The sequence below is a fragment of the Pelophylax lessonae genome (genome assembly GCF_965119305.1).
Source record: "Pelophylax lessonae genome assembly, chromosome: 2".
Classification (NCBI taxonomy): Eukaryota; Metazoa; Chordata; class Amphibia; order Anura; family Ranidae; genus Pelophylax; species Pelophylax lessonae.
Genome location: NC_138769.1, coordinates 645847924 through 645869511, shown reverse-complemented (window position 1 = coordinate 645869511; position 21588 = coordinate 645847924). Strand labels below are relative to the sequence as shown.

The following is a 21588-nucleotide window of genomic DNA, read 5'->3' as shown; positions in this document are numbered from 1 at the left end:
GAGATACATACACTTTTTTTGATCATATTTCCTATTCCGCTATTCAATAAAAACCTTTGAGGATCAATTGAATTGCGGGATAGTCTGTGTCGGTACGTGTGAGATCCACCTTTCCAAGTTTTTGGGGTTCATCTCATACTTCTGAAGATTTGAGGGTGCTGCCTGTTCCATACTCCTCCTCCTACTCCTCATCCATCCTTTTAGGGGTACAAACAATAGTAATTGGGGCCTAGTGTGGTTGTGTACGTGCGAGATACATACACTTTTTTTGATCATATTTCCTATTCCGCTATTCAATAAAAACCTTTGAGGATCAATTGAATTGCGGGATAGTCTGTGTCGGTACGTGTGAGATCCACCTTTCCAAGTTTTTGGGGTTCATCTCATACTTCTGAAGATTTGAGGGTGCTGTCTGTTCCATACTCCTCCTACTCCTCATCCATCCTTTTAGGGGTAGAAACAATAGTAATTGGGGCCTAGTGTGGTTTTGTACGTGCGAGATACATACACTTTTTTGGATCATATTTCCTATTCCGCTATTCAATAAAAACCTTTCTAGGGCAAGATCTTAAATTACAGAAATATGAGGAGACCGTCAAATAAGGGCCGTGGCCTGGGTCGTGGTGCTGCTGGTAGAGCTCCTGTTGCAAGGAGAGGACGTGGTCGATCTGTGCCAGCTACACGCACAAGTGAAACACCTTCCTCAAGTGTGAGTAGGCGACAGAACCTGCATCAGTATTTGGTAGGGCATCAAACGCCCCTAGAAGTGATGAGGCCAGAACAAGTTGAGGCGATAGTAGATTGGTTTGCTGCTGACAGTGCCTCCAGTTCCTTCACATTGTCTCCCACCCAGTCTACTGCAGAAAGGTCAGAGTTGGCACCTGCAGCCAATGTCCAACCGTCTTTCACCTCACCCCCTTGCAAATCAGGCCAGCAGTCTGAGCCCCAAGCCATACAGCAGTCTCTTATTCTTTTTGAGGACTCTGTCAGCAGGGTTTCCCAGGGCCATCCACCTAGCCCTGCCCCAGAAGTGGAAGAGATTGAGTGCAGCGATGCCCAACCACTTATTTCTCAAGATGAGTACATGCAAGGATCATCGCAGCACGTCTCCGATGATGACGAAACGCAGGTGCCAACTGCTGCGGCGTTCAGCATTGTGGAGACCGACAAGGAGGGCAGGGGTGAAGACTGGGTGGAAGATGATGTGGAGGACGATGAGGTCCTCGACCCCACATGGAATGAACGTCATGCAGGTGACCTGAGTAGTTTGGAGGAAGAGGCGGTGGTCGCACAGAGCCACCAGCACAGCAGAAGAGGGAGCAGGGTGCAGAAGCGGAGCGGCCGTGCCCTAGACACTACGCCCGCTACTGCCCAACGCAGCAAGGGAACGAGCGCACCAAAGTCAGCTCAAAGGAGTTCTCTAGCGTGGAAGTTCTTTAGAAAATGTGCTGATGACAGGACACGAGTGGTTTGCACCCTGTGCAATCAGAGCTTGAAGCGAGGCATAAACCTTCTCAACCTGAGCACAACCTGCATGATCAGGCATCTAAGTGCAAAGCACGAGCTGCAGTGGAGTACACACCTTCAAAACCAAGAAACGTCTCTGGCTCATCCTGCTTCCTCTTCTGCTGCAGTCTCGGCCGCTCCAGCCACATCTGTAGTGATACCGGCACCTGCCACCCCGCAAACAGACGATCTGTCAGCAACACCACCACCTGGGTCACCAACAACCATCTCCACAATGTCCCGTGGAAGCGTTCAGGTTTCCATCTCCCAAACACTTGAGAGGAAGAGGAAGTACCCCCCTACCCACCCGCGATCCCTGGCCCTGAATGCCAGCATTTCAAAATTATTGGCCTTTGAAATGCTGTCATTCCGTCTGGTGGAGACGCACAGTTTTAAAAACCTTATGTCGGTGGCTGTCCCACAGTACGTCGTGCCCAGCCGCCACTACTTTTCCAGGCAAGCCATCCCTTCCCTGCACAACCAAGTGGGGGAAAATATCAGGTGTGCACTGCGCAACGCCATCTGTGCCAAGGTCCACCTAACTACGGATACGTGGACCAGTAAGCACGGTCAGGGGCGTTATATCTCCCTAACGGCACACTGGGTAAATGCAGTGGCGGATGGGCCTGAGGCGGATAGCAATTTGGCGCATGTCCTTCCACCACCGAGGATTGCAGGGCGCTTCAGTTTGCCTCCTGTTCCTAACTCCTCCTACTCCGCTTCCTCATCCTCTACCGCCTCCTCATCCGGACAGCGTAACACCTTCACCACCAACTTCAGCACGGCCAGGGGTAAACGACAGCAGGCAGTTTTACAACTTGCCTGTTTGGGGGACAAACCACACACCGCGCAGGAGTTGTGGAGGAGCATGGAACAGCAGACAAATGAGTGGTTGCTGCCAGCGAGCCTCAAGCCCGGCCTGGTGGTGTGCGATAACGGGCGAAATCTCATAGCAGCTCTGGGCCTAGCCGGTTTGACGCACATCCCTTGCCTGGCGCATGTGCTGAATTTGGTGGTGCAGAGGTTCCTTAAAAACTACCCCGATATGTCAGAGCTGCTGCAGAAAGTGCGGGCCGTTTGTGCGCACTTTCGGCGTTCTCACCCTGCTGCTGCTCGCCTGGCAGCGCTGCAGCGTAACTTCGGCCTTCCCGCTCACCGCCTCATATGTGACGTGCCCACAAGGTGGAACACCTTGCACATGCTGGAAAGACTGTGCGAGCAGCAGCAGGCCATAGTGGAGTTTCAGCTGCAGCACGCACGCGTGAGTCGCTCTGCGGAACAGCACCACTTCACCACCAATAACTGGGCCTCCATGCGAGACCTGTGTGCCTTGTTGCGCTGTTTTGAGTACTCCACCAACATGGCCAGTGGCAATGACGCCGTTCTCAGCTTAACTATCCCACTTCTATGCCTCCTTGAAAAAACAATTCGGGCGATGATGGAAGAGGATGTGGCACAGGATGAGGAGGAGGAGGAGGATGAAGAGGTAACATTTCCAAGGCTTTCAGGGCAGTCATTCGCAAGGGGCTCCGAGGGTGGGTTCCTGCACACGCAAACGCCAGGGACGCAATTGTCCAGCAGGGGCACAGTTCTGGAGGATGAGGAGGATGAGGAGGAGGAGGAGCTGGAGGAGGAGATGGAACCATGTTCACAGCAGGGTGGCACCCAGGCCAGCTCATGGCCATCACTGGTGCGTGGCTGGGGGGATACAGAGGACACGGACGATACACCTCCCACAGAGGACAGCCTTTCGTTGCCTCTGGGCAGCCTGGCACACATGAGCGATTACATGCTGCAGTGTCTCCACAACGACCGCCGAGTTGCCCACATTCTAACTTGTGCTGATTACTGGGTGGCCACGCTGCTGGATCCCCGTTACAAGGACAACGTACCGTCCTTAATTCACTCACTGGAGCGCGATCGCAAGATGCGTGAGTACAAGCGCACGCTGGTAGACGCCATGCTGCTGGCATTCCCATCTGACAGCGGGGCCACAGTGGAAGCACAAGGCAGAGGAGGAGGAGGAGGAGGTCGCCAACGCAACCAGGGCACCGCCAGCACCTCAGAAGGCAGGGTTAGCATGGCCGAAATGTGGAAAAGCTTTGTCAGCACGCCACAACAAACAGCAGCACCAGCAGCTCAGATGGAACGTCTTAGCAGGAGGCAGCATTTTACCAACATGGTGGAGCAGTATGTGTGCACACGCCTACATGTAGTGAATGACGGGTCTGCCCCCTTCAACTTCTGGGTCTCCAAATTGGGCACATGGCCTGAGCTTGCCCTTTACGCCTTGGAGGTGCTGGCGTGCCCTGCAGCCAGTGTATTATCTGAACGGGTATTTAGCACGGCTGGGGGCGTTATAACAGACAAGCGCAGCCGCCTGTCCAGAGACAATGTGGACAAGCTCACGTTCATTAAAATGAACCAGGCATGGATCCCACGGGACTTTTCCGTACCTTATGCAGAATAGCAATGGATACCGACCTTACCCACCCATTGTTCCATTTTTGCTCTTTCTCACTCTTTTGGGGTGTACCCTCATTTAAAATTTTTGAAAAGAAGCAGTGTTGGCTACCTCGTCCTCCTCCTCAGGGCCAGATTAATGTAGGGGCTATTGGAGCTGCAGCTCCAGGCCCCTACCTTTTATATAGGCCCCGGGTTGGCCATATTCACTGTTACCGCTCTTCTGTCACTTGTAAACACAGAAGTCTGGCTTCTATGCTCGCTTCCCCAGGCAGCACCCTCAGAACCTCCCCACACAGCGTGAAGGCCGGACAAGGAGGGACAGTTGGCGATGCATGGATGTGTTTATGGGCTTCAGAGACAGCATCCCATGTTGAATTAGGCATGCATGGCTGCACCCTTCCTCCTCTGGGTGCATGGCAAGGCACGGCCCTTAAGGCCCTTCAAAATCCTCAGCACCAAGCCCATGATGCTGTTAATCCGGCCCTGGTCCTCCTCCACCGCCGCTTCCACCTACACCGCCCATAGGTGTGCGCAGCCTATTGCATTAAGGTGTGCACCCCAAAGTTGAAATACACATGCATGTGTTTGCCAGCAGGGAGAGTAATGTATCGGGGCCATGTACCTGTAGGCAAGGAGAAATAGAGCAGAGCAGGTCCCAGGGAGATCTTTCCCATCTCCTCACTGGCAATGCTATGTGCCCTAGGTGATTAGGGTGTGCCCAGGCACACCCAGCACACCCTGTGCGCACGCCTATGTCACCGCCACATCCACCACCACCTCAACCTCCCTCCTACTCCATATGGGCCTCGTCCTTCAGAGATGAAGAAGAACATTGTTTTATTTTTCTGTTTTTTTTTGTTGTTTTAAGTTATTTCCCTATCCACATTTGTTTGCAGAGCACTTGCCATGCTCTTAATTACGTTTTGCTGCCATTTGCAGCACTCTAGCCCTTTCCTTTGGTGTTTTAGAGCCATTTTAGTGCCTTAAAGTTCGGGTCCCCATTGACTTCAATGGGGTTCGGTGTCCGGGAAAAGTTCGGTAAAAGTCCGGGACACGGACCCGGACTTTTTTTTAAAGTTCGGCCGAACCCGTCGAACACGGACATCTAGGTGTCCGCTCAACCCTACTCATCAGTACCCATTACTACTCATCAGTACTCATCAGTACTCATCAGTACCTATCACGTATCAGTACTGATCATCAGTACCCATCAGTACAGTATCACCTATCAGTATCAGTACTACTCATCAGTACTTATCACCTGCCTGTCACCTGCCCATCAGAGTATCCGAGTACCTGTCACCTGCCTATCGGAGTACTCGAGTACCTGCCACTTGCTCATCAGTACCAGAGTACCTGTCACCTGCCCAACAAAGTACCCGAGTACCTATCACCCTTCATACAGCCACCATGTCCAAGTCCAAAAAGGTTTATATACGTCCTCCGTTTAAACCTAAATACCGGTGTTATGGCAGCAGATAGCTGCCATAACCCTGGTATTTTTTTAAACGGTGGACGGTTGGCTTTCCGATAAGGGTGGTCCCAGCGGCGGATTCGCCGTGGGATCACCCTTCCGGGATGGCGGAAGAGGCGCGCCCCCCCCCCTTCCCGCCACGTTCCGGTCCTTTTCCCCGCTTCCCGGACCCGCCGGCAGCGGGGAAAACGATCCGGTCCCAGATCCTCACAGACAGGATGTCGAGTGAGGGCAAACTTGCCCTCACTTGACTCTATGGTCTTGGAGGACCTGAGCTACGGAAAATGTTGTTGCCTAGCAACCGGTTTAAAGGTCCTTTTTTTTTTTTTCATTTTATATAATAATTTTTTTTTTTCTATCTTTTAGTATACTTGTGAGATCTGAGGACTTTTTGACCCCAGATCTCACAAAAAAGAGGTCCTGTCGTACCTATTTCTATTACGAGGAATGTTTACATTCCTTTTAATAGAAATAAAAATGATCATTTTTTTTTTTTTTTAAACGGTGTAAAAATAAAAAATAATAAATAAAATAAATAGTAAAAAAAAAAAAATTAAAGTGCCCTGTCCCCGTGAGCTCGCGCGCAGAAGCGAACGCATACAGAAACCCCGCCCACATATGTAAACGGTGTTCAAACCACACATGTGAGGTATCGCCGCGATCGTTAGAGCAAGGGGAATAATTTGAGCCCTAGACCTCCTCTGTAACTCAAAGATGGCAACCTGTAGAAATTTTTAAATTGTCGCCTATGGGGATTTTTAAGTACCAAAGTTTGTCGCCATTCCGTGAGCGTGCGCAATTTTGAAACATGACATGTTGGGTATCTATTTACTCGGCGTAACATTATCTTTCACATTATGGAAAAAAATTGGGCTAACTTTACTGGTTTCTTATTTTTTAATTAAAAAAAGTGAATTTTTTCCAAAAAAAATGCGTTTGGAAGACCACTGCGCAAATACGGTTTGATAAAAAATATTGCAATAATCCCCATTTTATTCTCTAGGGTCTCTTCTAAAAAAAAATATATAATGTTTGGGGGTTCTAAGCAGTTTTCTAGCAAAACAACTGATTTTAGCTTGTAAACACCAAATGTCAAAAATAGGCCTAGGCAAGTGGCTAGGATGCATGATGGTGCGCCTTGGATGTTGGGCCCCTCTATATGGCTAGGCTGTAAAAAAGTCTCACACATGTGGTATTGCCATACTCAGGAGGAGTGGCAGAATGTATTTTGGGGTGTCATTTTTGCTGTGTACATGCTATGTGTTAGGAATATCCTATAAATTGACAACTTTGTGTAAAAAAAAAAAGTTTTCATTTTTTTTCCACATTTTCCAAAAACCTGTGGAAAAAAATGATATGTTCAAACGACCCATAATGCCTCATAGAATATACGTTGGAGTGTTTGCTTTCCAAAATGGGGTCATTTTGTGGACTTTTCCATTGTATTGGTGCTCTAGGGCCTTGAAAAGTGTGATAGGTAGTAAAAAAGTTTTATGTGTATTTATGCTCCTAGAACGCCTGAAGGTGCTTCTTGGACGTGGAGTCTCTTTTTGTGGCCAGGCTGTGTAAAAGTCTCACACATGTGGTATCGCCATACTCAGAAGGAGTAGCAGAATGTATTTTTGGGTGTAATTTTGTGTAAAAAATGTGTTAGAAATAGCTTATAAATTGACAACTTTGTGGGAAAAAAAAGAAAAAAAAATGTTTTTCTTCATTTTCCCAAGAATTGTGGGAAAAAATTACAACTTCAAAAAAGCCACCATGCCTCTTACTAAATACCTTGGACTTGTCCACTTTACAAAAAGGGGTCATTTGGGCGGTATTTGTACTATCCTGACATTTCAGGGCCTCAAGAAAGGAGATAGGCCGTCAGTACATCTGGTGTGATCAATTTTCAGTAATTGGTACCATAGCTTCTAGACTCAATAACTTTCACACAGACTAAATAATATACACTAATTTGGGTTAATTTTACCAGAGACATGTAGCAGTATACATTTTGGCCCAAATGTATGAAGAAAAATAAATCTTTTGCAAAATTTTATAATTGAAACTAAAAAAAAGTGTTTTTTTTTCAAAATTTTTGCTGTTTTTTTGCATATATCACGAAAAAAAAAGAAAAAAAAACCCAGTTGTGATCAAATACCACCAAAAGAAAGCTCTATTTGTGTGAAAAAAAAATGATAAAAATTTTGTTTGGTTACAGTGAAGCATGACTGAGCAATTGTCATTTAAAGTGTGAGAGTGCTGAAAGCTGAAAATTGGTCTGGGCAGGAAGGGTGTCTAACTGCTCTGTATGGAAGTGGTTAAAATTTACAGGACACAACTCAAAAAGTGGTATACCCAAATGTATTATTTAACCTAAATGCAATAGAATTATGACAGAGTGCAGGAGTAATTTGGAGGAGGATGCGCATTTAATATTAATTCCAACATGTATTAATACATATAACACATTAATATGATCTACCCCTCTAAAAAAATATTATTAAAATGCAAATAAAATAAAATATATATTAAAAACAATCTAGCTATGGAACCCATCCACAATTAAATATCATTAATACTCACTAATAGAGTTGAGCGGACACCTGGATGTCCGTGTTCGGCGGGTTCGCCCGAACTTGAAAAAAAAGTCCGGGTCCGTGTCCCGGACTTTTTCCGAACTTTACCCGGACACCGAACGCCATTGAAGTCAATGGGGACCCGAACTTTCAGGCACTAAAATGGCTCTAAAACACCAATGGAAAGGGCTAGAGTGCTGCAAATGGCAGCAAAATGTAGTTAAGAGCATGGCAAGTTCTCTTAAAAAAATTCCCCTAGATTAGAACAGCAATCTGTAGTGAAATATAGCTGAACGCTGCACACAACAGACTGATAAAAATAGATTTTTTTTCTCCCTCCTCCTCCTCCTCCTCAGTGGGATCAAGTGAGGGCAAAAAGATTGTTCACTGCACCACCCCCCACACAGCAAAATCGATGTAGACTGTCCCTGCCTAATCTCCAGCCTGTCCCTAATATGCTCAATAAGATCGTTCACTGCACCACCCCCCACACAGCAAAATCTATGTAGAAGACTGACCCTGCCTAATCTCCAGCCTCGCCCTAAAATGCTCTAATAACTTTCCCTGCCTGCACTCCGACCTGTCCCTGCATTCTTTTCGGACACAATTTTTCACAGAATCACTGTCTGTCCCTAATCAGCAGCCAGCACGTATGATGTGTACTCTGTCCCTAAACTACAGCAGAATGACGCGGCGCGCTGGGGCTCTCGAACTTATAAAGACATGGTCACATGCTTCAGATGGCCAATCACAACTACTAATACATTAGTAGGCATGGCTGGGATGGCTTAAGGCACACCAGTTAAACGCTTGTTGATTGGCTGTTGAAAGCCCGCCATTAAAAGCGCGCCATTACATACAAAACAGGAAATAAAATGACCGAACACGGATTTTAAACCCGAACATACAGTAAAGTTTTCGGGTCCGTGTTCGGGTAACAAAAATCCAATTATTCGGTACGAACACGAATAATACGGTCCGTGTTCGCTCAACACTACTCACTAATAAAGCAATTAATATCCAGTTCGATGTTCAAACCTTTAGGAGACGGGGTGTGTAAAAGACATGGATTTTAACACCCCCCTGGTACCTAAACTTACTTTAACCCAGCCCCACTGATCCTGGCCTCTGCTCTTTAAAAGCTTAGTACAGGGGTCTTCAAACTATGGCCCTCCAGTTGTTCAGGAACTACAATTCCCATCATGCCTAGTCTTATCTGTGAATGTCAGAGTTTTACAATTCCTCATGGGATGTGTAGTTCCCCAATAGCTGGAGGACCGTAGTTTGAGGATCCCTGGTCTAGTACCTCCAGGTATGAAGGAGTACATCACCTTTCTCCCATAAAACAACACTCAAAGCATATGCTGCCAGTTGTCAGGAATTGTAGGAAACTGCTATTAATTTAGAAAGGATGGCAATGATGATCCAAGTAATGAGGAAGGAATGGTGATGGTGGGCATCAGAGGGTCTCTAGCTGGAGGGGTTGAGTAACTTGTTTACCATACTGTTTTACTTCAGATTGTTTTTTTTTTTTATAATACCTTTCTGGTAGTGAATAGCTCTAGAATCACTTTGCAACTCAGAACTTCTATAATGACTCATATTTTCAGTTGCTTTTTACAATTATCTTGGTATCTAATGATAAAATACTGTGCTACATCCAGTTTATAAAAGCAAACCTTTTAATGATGGTAGTCTTGATGACATTCTGTGTTCCAAATGTTTCCTGTGCCATAATTGTGCTGTATCTTTCCCTGCATCATTTTCCATGTCCAGAACACGTTCCTTAATCTAGTGCCCCAGTCAAATCATTTTATCATTTCCTTGTACAGTTTCCAGGCACAATCTTACTAGTCTTTTCCATTTAAAAATCCTGAGTCCAGATTATGTAGTTAGTGAGCAACGTAGTATACAAACAAACCAACAGAAAACAAAATGACTCATTAACACATAAAAAAAACTGAAGTTTTTGGAATAAAAAGAATTGCCTCTTGTTATATAAGGCTTTCATACATATTCAATTGTCTTTTACAATTTTCCTTTACATTTACCCTAAACTATGTAGTGCAAGGGCCTGCCTACAAGTGCATTTGGAAAGTATTCACAGCGCTTCACTTTTTCCACATTTTGTTATGTTACAGCCCTATTCCAAAATGGATTAAATTCATTACTTTCCTCAAAATTCTACAAACAATACCCCATTTGAAATCTTTGCAAATTTATTAAAAATAAAAAAATCATATGTACATAAATATTCACAGTCTTTGCATTGACATTCAAAATTGAACTCAGGTACATCTGTTGTCACTGATCATCCTTGAGATGTTGCTACAACTTGATTGGAGTCCACCTGTGGTAAATTCAGTTGATTGAATATGATTTGCAAAGGCACACACCTGTCTATATAAGGCCCCACAGTAAACAGTGCACGTCAGAGCACAAACCAATTCATGAAGTCCAAGGAATTGTCTGTGGACCTCCGAGACAGGATTGCATCACATCTGGGGAAGGGTACAGAAAAATTTCTGCAGCATTGATGGTCCCAATGAGCACAGTGGCCTCCATCATCCATTAATGGAAGAAATATGGAACCACCAGGACTTTTCCTAGAGGGGACCACCCGGCCAAACTAAGCAATCGGGGGGGGGGGGGAAGGGCCTTAGTCAGGGAGGTGACAAATAGCCCGATGGTCACTCTGACAGAGCTCCAGCATTTCTCTGTGGAGAGAGGAAAACCTTCCAGGAGAACAACCATCTCTGCAGCACTCCACAATCAGGCCTGTATGGTAGAATGGCCAGACAGAAGCCACTTCTCAGTAAAAGGCACATGACAGCCTGCCTGGAGTTTGCCAAAAGGCATCTGAAGGACTCTCAGACAATGAGAAACAAAATTCTCTGGTCTGATGAAAGCGTCATGTCTGGAGGAAACCAGGCACTGCTCATCACCTGGCCGATACCATTCCTACAGTGAAGCATGGTGGAGGCAGCATCATGCTGTGGGGAAGTTTTTCAGCAGCAGGAACTGGGAGATTAGTCAGAATCCAGGGAAGGATAAATGCAGCAATGTACAGAGACATCCTTGATGACCTGCTTCAGAGCTCTCTGGACCTCAGACTGGGGCAAAGGACTTTCAACAGGATAATGACCGTAAGCACACAGCCAAGACAAAAAATGAGTGGCTATGGGACAACTCTGTGAATGTCCTTGAGTGGCCCAGCCAGAGCCGAGACATAAACCCAAATGAACAGATCTGAAAATGGCTGTGCACTGACTCTCCCCATCCAACCTGATGGAGCTTGAGAGGTCCTGCAAAGAAGAATGGGAGAAAATGCCAAAAAATAGGTATGCCAAGCTTGTAGCATCATACTCAAAAAGTCTTGAGGCAGTAATTGGTGTCAACGGTGCTTCAACAAAGTATTGAGCAAAGGCTGTGAATAATAATGTACATGTGATGTATTTTTCATGTTTTATTTTTAATAAATTTGCAAAGATTTTGAATAAACTTCTTTCGTGTTGTCATTTTGGGGTATTGTTTGTAGAATTTTGAGGAAAATAAGGATTTTTATCCATTTTGGAATAAGGGTGTAACATAACAAAATGTGGAAAAAGTGAAGCGCTGTGAATACTTTCCGGATGCACTGTAATTGGATACAATTGAAAGTTGTTTAGTTTTGATCTCATATTATATGGTTTGACAATTGATCATGTATGGCCAGCCTAACTTTACCACCATTGCATAACAAGGAAGGATAATCCAAGTCAAAGCTGTGCTAATACCAAGCTCAGTTACCAAACTGTACCTTCAACTGAAATGTGCTATTCCCTGCAGTAGCTCATTGGAGGGCATTTGTATAAGACTAATGCAGGCTGATAAATTGGTGGTCGCTTTGGCTCAAAAAAAAAAAAAGGCACAACTTTGCTAAATATTTACCCAACAAAATGTTAAAGTGCGTGTCTTATCAAAAGCCTTTAATTCAGAAAAATATACACTAAAGAGAGTATTTGTCCAGCAGCACAGATTTTGCTTCCAACCTGCGCTAGTTTAATAAATGTCCTCTAATATATATTTTATGCACATAGATCCTGTGGGAAAATGAGCATGGATCCATCAAGATTTGACAACTGCTGCTATGTGAAAGTTTAGTTTTTCACCAATTTATGCTCTTCCTTTTTTTATTCAAATGTCTCAAAGGCAAACTACATTTTTTTTACATTAATTATATGAGTTAGATGATATTAAGATTGTCCTTAAGGCACAAGTGTTGTATAATTTAGTATTTGTATTACAATATCTTCGGTATTGAAGGGCTTGTGTCAGGCTGATGCACACATGCTGGTGCCCACAAACCTATTTATTTATCTATCATATATCTATTTATCTTGATTTTCCCTCCCATACTTCCTAGGGCAGGGGTCTCCAAAACTTTCCAACGAAGAGCCAGTTTACTGTCCTTCAGGCTTTAGGGGGGCTGAACTGTGGCCAGTGGGGACAGAAAATCTCATGGCGTCAGTGGAAGTAAACAATACCCCATCTTTGGTATCAGGGGAGGGATAGCACCCCAATATTGGTGTCAGTTGGCAGAATAGTGCCCCATCGTTGCGGTCAGTGGAAGGAATAGTGCCCTATCCGTGTCAATGGGAGGAATTATGGCCCATTGTTGGTGTCAGTGGCACAAATTATGCCCCACTGTTGGGTCAATGGAGAGTACAGTGCCTTTTATCAAAGGGACGAATAGTGCCCTAAGGCCTGGATAAAGATAAGCAAAGGGAAACATCCAGCCTCCCGGGGACCACTACCCTAGGGCATAGGCAATGGCATAGGCATTTAAGAAGTGAGTATTACATTTTTTTTTCCCTATCTCTTTTTGTGTGTATTTTCTTGCGTTTGTTCCTTGTCTGTTTTCCTTTTATGATGTGCTTAATAGGGGTTGATCAATGCCATAATGATTGCCAACCTCCCGCAACTTTTTTTACTGACAGAACATGGAAAATTTACAGAGCACATTTTTTTACTGACAACCTGAATAAATGACAGAACTCATATTAGAATCTAAATCAATCGATATTTAAACAGTATAAACACAACCTGTAAACACTGACAGTACCCATAACAGGTAATTGGCCTTGTTTCCTTTCAAAAAGTCAACACAACATGACAAATTATCAGTCCCTTATATTTACGGACATTTGCAAAAGTCACTGATTTTTACGAACTGTCAGTAAATTTACTGATGGTTGGCAACCCTGATTGCCATCCTAAGTATAATTTCCACAAAGTGATTGCAAGAGTGCCTGTTAGATTGTGAAGTGGCAAGCCATAGTACAGGCAATGTCTTGGTCTGTGGATCTTGGCAGATCATTTGGCATGCCCTATGAGACATTGGTGGCTCTAGGATGGGGTGAACAATTGGGAGACAGTTAAAAAAGTATTTATGAGCCCTACATGTTTGTGGGTCCTCAGCAAAGTGCCTACTAATGAAAATAGGAAACCCATAGTTTTCTAATGTCTGTGGGTGGGCATAACATTGGTGAACACTGTGCAGCTGCACAAGGGCCCTTTTGGACTTATTGACCCATTCATGCTGAGACCACTTGGACACTGCTCAGTTTTAAGACATTTGAAAAATGGGTCACTTTGCTGGACTGTTTTATATCATTATATTATTATTATTATAATGCACACTTAGAAGCTGGGAAACAGCATGTGATGCCATGTTATTAGAAAAGCATCTGTCAGACTTTTATCCTTTTAGTATAAGAATTAAGATACCACAGACAACACAGCAGTATAAATGTGGCCATCAGCAGAACAATTTTAAAAAGCTAGGCTTTTAAACTGGCTAGCAGCAGGACATTTGTAATCATGGACGCTAGGCCTAACTGGTGTATGCCTAACTTTTCTTTTATCTATTGGAATCGGAGTGCTGTGAATGTTAGTGACATAATTTGAGGTAGTTTAGGTGCACGCTGTTCTGGCAGTTTTTTTCTTTCAAATGATGCAGTGAAATGCTGCAAACAAAAAGGCAGCTCCAAGAACAGATGGTCGGAAGCAAGTGAATGCTCCACATTAAGCAACCCAAATTACAATAAAAAAAAAGCCTTATCAGAACAAATAAAAAAAAAAGAAAACCCCAAAGCAAAAGCACACTTTTTTTTAAAAGCAGTTTAATCTTAAAAAGGACCTATCAACAAGAATACCAATATACCCAAAAAAAATAACAGTAAGAAAATAATGAACAGTATACCCCTAAGAAAATCAAAACCACAAAATACCAACCCGAAAAAAAGTTAATTTTTTTAAAGGAAACCATTGCAGCAAAAAAGTAAACACTGATCTAAAATAAACAAGAAAATAAAAGAAAGCCTCCAAAAAGAACTGAAATTGAAAAAAAAAAAGTGAAGGTGTTGATTGCTCAAAGAGCTAGCAATCAGTTTCCTACCTGACCCCCATTTTTCCCTATGCAGTTTGTAATCTTTCCCTAGAGCAGCTTCCAATTCACTAACACCATGGCTGCTCTGCCCCCCCCCCCCCTTTTTAGTGAGAGGACTTATCCAAAAAGCTCCCTTATTCACCCTTTTACGGTTTTAAAAATTCTTCCAGGCAAATCTTCACTGATCTTGAAACCACAGAATTCTCCTTGAACTCACGATAGCAACAACCCTGAGCCTGGTCCCTATTCACTGCCTGCCTAACAACTTCCAATAAAAAACATGCAGAACCCTTCTCCATATTCCTTTGACACCATTAGGTTAGAAGTGAAGGGATGTTTCCAGCCTGATTCCAGTTGCATATTGTGAACTATGAGTGATTTAAGAGTATCACAAATGCTGTTCTTCATCTGCATCAATCTACTTATCAATCTGTCTACCAGAATGAGTTCAGGATGTCATCTGCATCAATCCATTTATCTATCTGTCTAGCTGAGCGAGTTCAGGGTGTCATCCCCATCTATCTATTTATCTGTCTACTAGAGCAAGTTCAGAGTGTCATCTGCATCTAATTACTTATTTATCTCTCTTTCTTTCTACATGCAGTAAACACACATTTGTTCTTCAGCAGTACGGAGGGACCAAAAACTGTTTGCCTTTTGTTGACTTTGTATACCACCCTCTTCTAAATTGAGGAACATTTCATCATATGGATTATAAAAAAGGAGAATCTTATCATATTCAGACACTTATAATAATAATAATATTATAATAATAAGAATAATTTGATTTGCTGATCAGTTATAAATGCACAAGGGAATCCTCCACCTTGTAACATAGGTAGGAACATGCTAACCTCACCCCAACTTATACTGTACACTGATGTGTATTTTTTGCTCACAAACCCTTATTTAGGCCAGTTTAAAGTAGGGCAAGATAAACTGTAAAAAGGCCAACCCTTTGATTGTGACCACTGACAAATGCTGATAGGTATGCAGATATCTACAATGTAATTTAGACAAGAGTGCAGTCCAAAAACAAGCAGTGATCGGGGCATGGAACACTATAACAAAAATTCCAGCTCTGACACTGCAGCAATTATACTTGGCAAAGGTCCAAACTAACCAGTGGTGCTGCTGCCTAAAAGATGCTGATTCCAGCCTGAAAGTTTGCCAAAAGAGAGAAGAGCAGCGCTATCCAAAATTTAGTATTATAGATGCTACGAGGACAGCCCATAGGAAAAAGTCATATTTATTGTAGAGAACGTTAATGAAGTAAACGTTATGAATATCTCAATCAATAAAAAACAATTCAAACCAGTATCCATCCGGGCTGTGTCTGCTAATGGTGAGAAGTAATGACCTGCAGGGCCACTGGGTGAGGAGTTGAAACACCAGGATTGGATAGGGGGAACCCCAGCCAAGCTGGGCATCCAGTTAGTGGAGCCTGGGAGCAATGCCAGACCAGCTGGTGCTCAGTATGAGGCGCCTCCCACGATGCAGAGCCAAGCAGAGCGGAAATGACAAAACCGGAAGTGGAACCAGCTTGAACTGCATGAAACAACAGGTTGCCGTGACGCCTTGTTTTGCGCGCATGCGCTTTGTCAAGCCACGGAATGTTTAGCCAGAGTCATAACACAGGAACAGATCAGAGCAGAAAACCAACAATACAGAACACAGACCAGGGTCATAGCCAAAGTAGTAACAAGAATTGCAAAACAGAATGCCAAGGTGTGAAAATGAACCATTAGGAATCTTAGCACTGTTTTAGTACACAACAACAGCCTTTTTCAACCAGGGTGCCCAGGCACCTTGGGGTGCCTTTATGTTTCTTCAAGGGTGATTTGGCAAAATGGCTAAAAAAATTGCCCGCAAATTGTACACAAGCCAGAAGATGGATCAAGCCATAGGTCTTCATTGTGCATCATTACAACTTTCCAGCTTCTGGCGTCATAAAAACCAATGATGTCATCGGTTGATAAAAAGGGCACCTGCACAGCATCCTTGTTTGCCCTTCCCCTGCCCCTCTCTGTCAGCACCTGGGTCACATTAGCTAAACAAAGGAGAGAAACATTGTAATACTAGTCAGTATCAGCGTGCAAAGCTGTGCTTGCTTTGAAAGGATAAATCACTACTAACATTGGGTGTCTGTGTGTGTGGATGTTGCTGCATTCTGTAAAACTATTAGTTTAGTGTATTGCATTTTTGAATGGGGTGGCTCAAGATTGTGCAGAATTTTAAATGGGTGCCTTGACTAAAAAAAGGTTGAGAAACACCACATTACAATATGTCATCTACTGACTTCACAAGTACACATGATTGTACCTATTGTGCATTCTGCATTTCAGCCTGCAGATGGCATCGTTGCATGCCTCGGAACAGTACACCACTGAGAAATATGCCAGGGCCATGGCTAACCATAAGAAGGAAATAGGCATGGCTAAGACAACAGTTTACAATACTTATATCAAAGGGTCATACAACGGTAAAAGCCATGCATTTAGGATACATTTAATTTTCCATGCTTGGATAAAAACTCAAAGAAAATGATCCTATGATTTAATTAGATCCCTGCAATATTTTCATTTTTTTCACAGAAATAAAAAAAATCACTAGAGATCACAGGTGGCTATTGAAGCTCCAGCTATCTGATTAATAATACAAAGGTTGAAAGAGGTAAGCCCCTGAGACCTATGGTGAGCTTATCCCAGAGTTGACATATTGCTGCCCTCCTATACCCTGACTAAATAAGGCAGACTCCAAAGCAGATGTCTCTGCTCCAAGTCTCGTTCTCTCTGGCATTGTGGGAAGCCCATAGAATGCTATAAAACAAATCTATTCCAACTCAAACTGCTGAGAATGCTAATTAGACTTAACACAGCCTGACAATTAGATCAAATATTATCTCCAAAACAAAGCACAAGTATTCTGTGCCAAAGAACATTTTATAGGGTCTAATCGAGCTGAGTATGCCAAAATAACAATTGCTGCGAAATATATGTATGGGAGCATATAAGCACTGACACTTCCGCTGCCTAGCCCAGTACACTCTATTTATACGTATAGATGTTTAATATCCCACTAGGCTTTCTTCTCTAATTATAGTAATTCTCTTCTAAAGAGATTGCCATCGATACAAAAGATATGCCTTGAGTGATTTCACCAAACGTACACAAAACAGGGAACATGGGGTGGCTATTATACTGAACAGTGAGAGCATTCAAAAACCTCTTCTCTTCTCCTTCTTAGCAGAAAGAACACGTCTATTCAGAAAGGTGTAATGAGTTTGGAATCATTGAGATTAGCGGGAAGGAACTCAGATCCCCAGACACTGAAACAAGATGTGATACATTGAGGCTCTCCAGTTCTTTCTTGTCATTTAAGGATCATTCCTCAAGAGAGTTGACCATCAGCTGATGATTCAGTTTTAGAATGCCAGTTTGTTGAATCACACACCTGACATACTTCCCATCTCCAGACACAGTCGTGGCCATTGAAGAGAATCATTCAAAAATCTGAATATTCTGTCTTAAACTAAAGTTTAACTCCAGACACAGATTACAAAAAAACTCAGATTGAGGCAATTATGTATTCTATTTAGAATAAAGTATTTTTTTTTTAATGCAGCTTGTGCAGTTCCTTGGTTTCAGGCTCCTGTAATCCTCTGGACAGCAGAACTTAGACTGGTAGAGGGACCGGCATCTCTAGATCAGGTATGCTGCATTTGCATGTGCCGACAGGAAGAAAATACAGAGAGAACAGAGGGCTGAACTGATGCTGTTCCTCCACTGTGTTCACAAGCTGGGACAGGGAGGTGGCATACCATGTTGGTGATCTTGACTTAAGGTTATGTGCATCCCAGGACTGGGTGGACAAAAATACAAATCCTTTGGCAAGTAAACCCGATTGCATATACTGTATGTATTTCAAATATATATTAGGCTTATTTGCTGGAGTTCAGCTTTAATAACTGTGCAAGCTTACCTATAAAAGATGTATACTTGCCCCTTTATTAACTTTACTTACCTTACCTGAGCCAGAGGCTTGCTATGAGTCAGGGGTCAAAGGTTACCTAAAGTTTGACAGCTGCTGCCCAGTCAACTTGCCTGCTTTCATACTCACAACTTCCAAGAATGGATAATAGCCTCCGACAACAGAACCAGTTCATAGTAATATTAGCAATTACAGGACTTTATTATACATGATACTATATATATATATATATATATATATATATATATATATATATATAGTATATATGATACTATTATGCACACTTAGAATCTGGGAGACAGTATGTGATGTCATCAGAACAGCATCTGTAACAATCTCATTGCTAAAACTTCAGACTCCTTTAGAATCGAGCTCTGCCCCATCTTTTTCACTCTGACACATATGCAAATGTGTCAAAGGGCTCTGACTGGCCTTTGGGTCCTGGCAGAACCCTGCGACACATCTGCACATGTATGGGGGCTCAAGGCTCTGACCGGGGGAGCACAAGGCTCTGGCCAGCCTTTGGGTCCTGGCAGAGCCCTGCGACACATCTGCACATGTATGGGGGCTCAAGGCTCTGACTGGGGGGAGCACAAGGCTCTGGCCAGCCTTTGGGTCCTGGCAGAGCCCTGTGGCACATCTGCGCATGTGCGAGAGCTCAAGGCTCGGACTTGTGGGAGCACAAGGCTCTGACTGGCCCTTAGGTCCTGGCAAAGCCCTGCAGCACACCTGCGCACGTGCTGGGGTAGATTTTCAGGCATGTGCAGAAAAGGAAAATGTTGGTATTTCCATTCGGGCTCAATCTTCACACATGCATGGGAAAGCCACATATTCACAGATGTGCTGTAAAACTTTGCTGGGAACCAAGTCTGCGCCTACACAGAATCTGAGGGCAAATGTCATTCTCGTCTCGGCAAGAAAGATGGAAATGCTGCATTGCAGTGGAAAGGCACTATAAAGAAAAAAATAACCAAATGTGGGAGAGAAAAGGGGGAGAAGGCAGAGGAAGATATGTTTTTTTTTTTTAGGGCAAAGGTCTGCTTTAAGCAGGAAAAGTCAAACATAGGCAAGATAAAGGAAAATAAATAAGAGGGTAAATATAAATATTTTATAAGGCACCTATGCAATTTTAATGAAAGACTATTAAGGTTAATGCAGAAACCCTATCATGACCAGTTGTCTACAAAGTGTAGCTCAGTCTTCAAACCAAGTCTTTCAGTTGGATGATATTGCAGGGATTGAGACTCAAGAAGCACAAGAAGTGAGACTTGATGTCAGGGGTTGGCAGAGCTGGGATTTCTGCACTAGAGTCTTAAAATAATATAAAAAGCCAAATGATTCACGCTGCCATCTACCTGACCTTTTTTCCAAAAAGTTTCTTGCAGGACATCTATTATCCTCCATATTTCTCAAATCGAAATGCTAAACCAAAAACCTACACTATACGCTGTTAATGGCACTATATTTTTTTTCTTATAAGACACCCTGTCTCTTAGGTTTTGTGGACCATTAACGAGTCGTCTTCTACAGAAGGGACAGAAGTTGTGTAAAGTGTACATAAAATGTTGTGGCAAACTTGAAGTGCTGCCTGTATTCTGATTGTCACCAAGGAATACGCTCTCCTTTTAAAAGCTTGTAATTGATTCACAGAGTCTAACATTAAACCCATTAGGAGGATGGAGAAAATCAGACAGCAAAATCACATCAACGAGCTTCCTGGAGGCATCCATTTCAACTGACAAGTGTTTGTAAATAATTTACAAATCTATGTGGAAAGAAGAACGGTGGTCAATCATACCTTTCCTCCCTCATGTTTCCCTCTTAATAACCCTGAAAATATAACTAAAATCAAACCAAACTGTAAAAGATTTCATCTCCCCTCAAGAATACTTCTACAAATCCATCAACTCAAAAGGCATTCCAAGCCGTCAATCTGAGTTCTGCATTATACAGGTGCAGAAGGTATATTTATTCCTCAGAAGAAGTCATGGAGGCAATAAACTGTAAGCAAAGTCATTTCCATCCCAAACAAAACATGAAAGATAACTATGATGGCATATTATTAATCATAATAATAACCATAATAAAATAAAAAGAATAAAACAAGAAATAAAGATAATAATAATGGTAATACTAGTGATAATAATGCTACTAATTGGGCCTGGGAAAGTCCCAAGAGCAAGGTTACAACTTAAAAGTGACAGTTGTCCCCTAACTTTTAGTGCCTTTTTTATTGTTGTTAGTGGCATATGGGGGCCAAAAAAATGCACAATGGCCCCAATGGGCAGACTGGTCCGTCAATTCTATATTTATTTTGACACTCATAATAATAATATGAAAATAATATAAATCTTACTTCTAAAGATATTATATATCAGATGATAATATTATGTAATTTTCTTTGCATATTTGATACAATTTAAAAGATAAAATAAAATATAAAAACATTAAATTCTAATACAATTTGTGCAATGTGTACAAAAAAATAAATACAATTCACATTGTAGATATGATTAAAAATATTAAGAAAAAATATAAAGTAATTCAATCATTATTATTATACTTAATAATACTCAAACAAGGCTATAATGTAGAAATTAGTTACTAGCCTAGAAAAAGCAGAGAGGATAAGCAGATGTTTACAAAGAATGACTGTACCTGTCCTTTTCTTGTTTTCCTGCAGTTCCTTAATATGATGGCTGGGTTGGAGCATGAGACAAAAGGCAGCATTGATCTGCACTAGCTCTCTCCCTGCAACTAACAGCCCACTCTGAGCAGATCCAGAGTGGAAGGGGAGAGGGTGGGTTATACCTAGCAGAACACGTGGAGCAGAAGGAGGAGGCAGATGCTGATGCAGGGGTTCAGTGAGGGACTGCTGCAGTATTTCTATCCGCTATCTGTGTGTGATAAGGAAAAGGAGACAATGCTTTATAATGAACTTGCATGTGTGCTTCTGCTGCTGTCATTGTTGGATGGACTGGCAGTGCTCCTGCTGTGTATCTGTACGGTGACAGAGAAAAGCACAGATTGCAAGTTCTCCCTGTGTGTAGGCTCAGAATTTGTGTGGCAAAGGAAGTGTGACCACTGGGCATCAGTCTGTGCTGTTTTTTTGGTGTTGTAGAAAAACAGGGAAAACACATTTATACATACGGTATACT

At 42.9% G+C, this 21588-nt stretch overlaps 1 protein-coding gene across 1 annotated transcript in view; it reads right to left on the bottom strand.

Annotated features, from left to right (window-relative positions):
- SERTM1 (serine rich and transmembrane domain containing 1) overlaps positions 1–21363 on the bottom strand; it is an 89400-nt gene extending 68037 nt beyond the window's left edge. Inside the window, exon 1 of the mRNA XM_082247436.1 lies at positions 21089–21363. The gene's annotated coding sequence lies outside the window, so the exon portion shown is untranslated. The remainder of the gene's footprint in view (positions 1–21088) is intronic.
- Between the last annotated feature and the right edge of the window lie 225 nt (positions 21364–21588).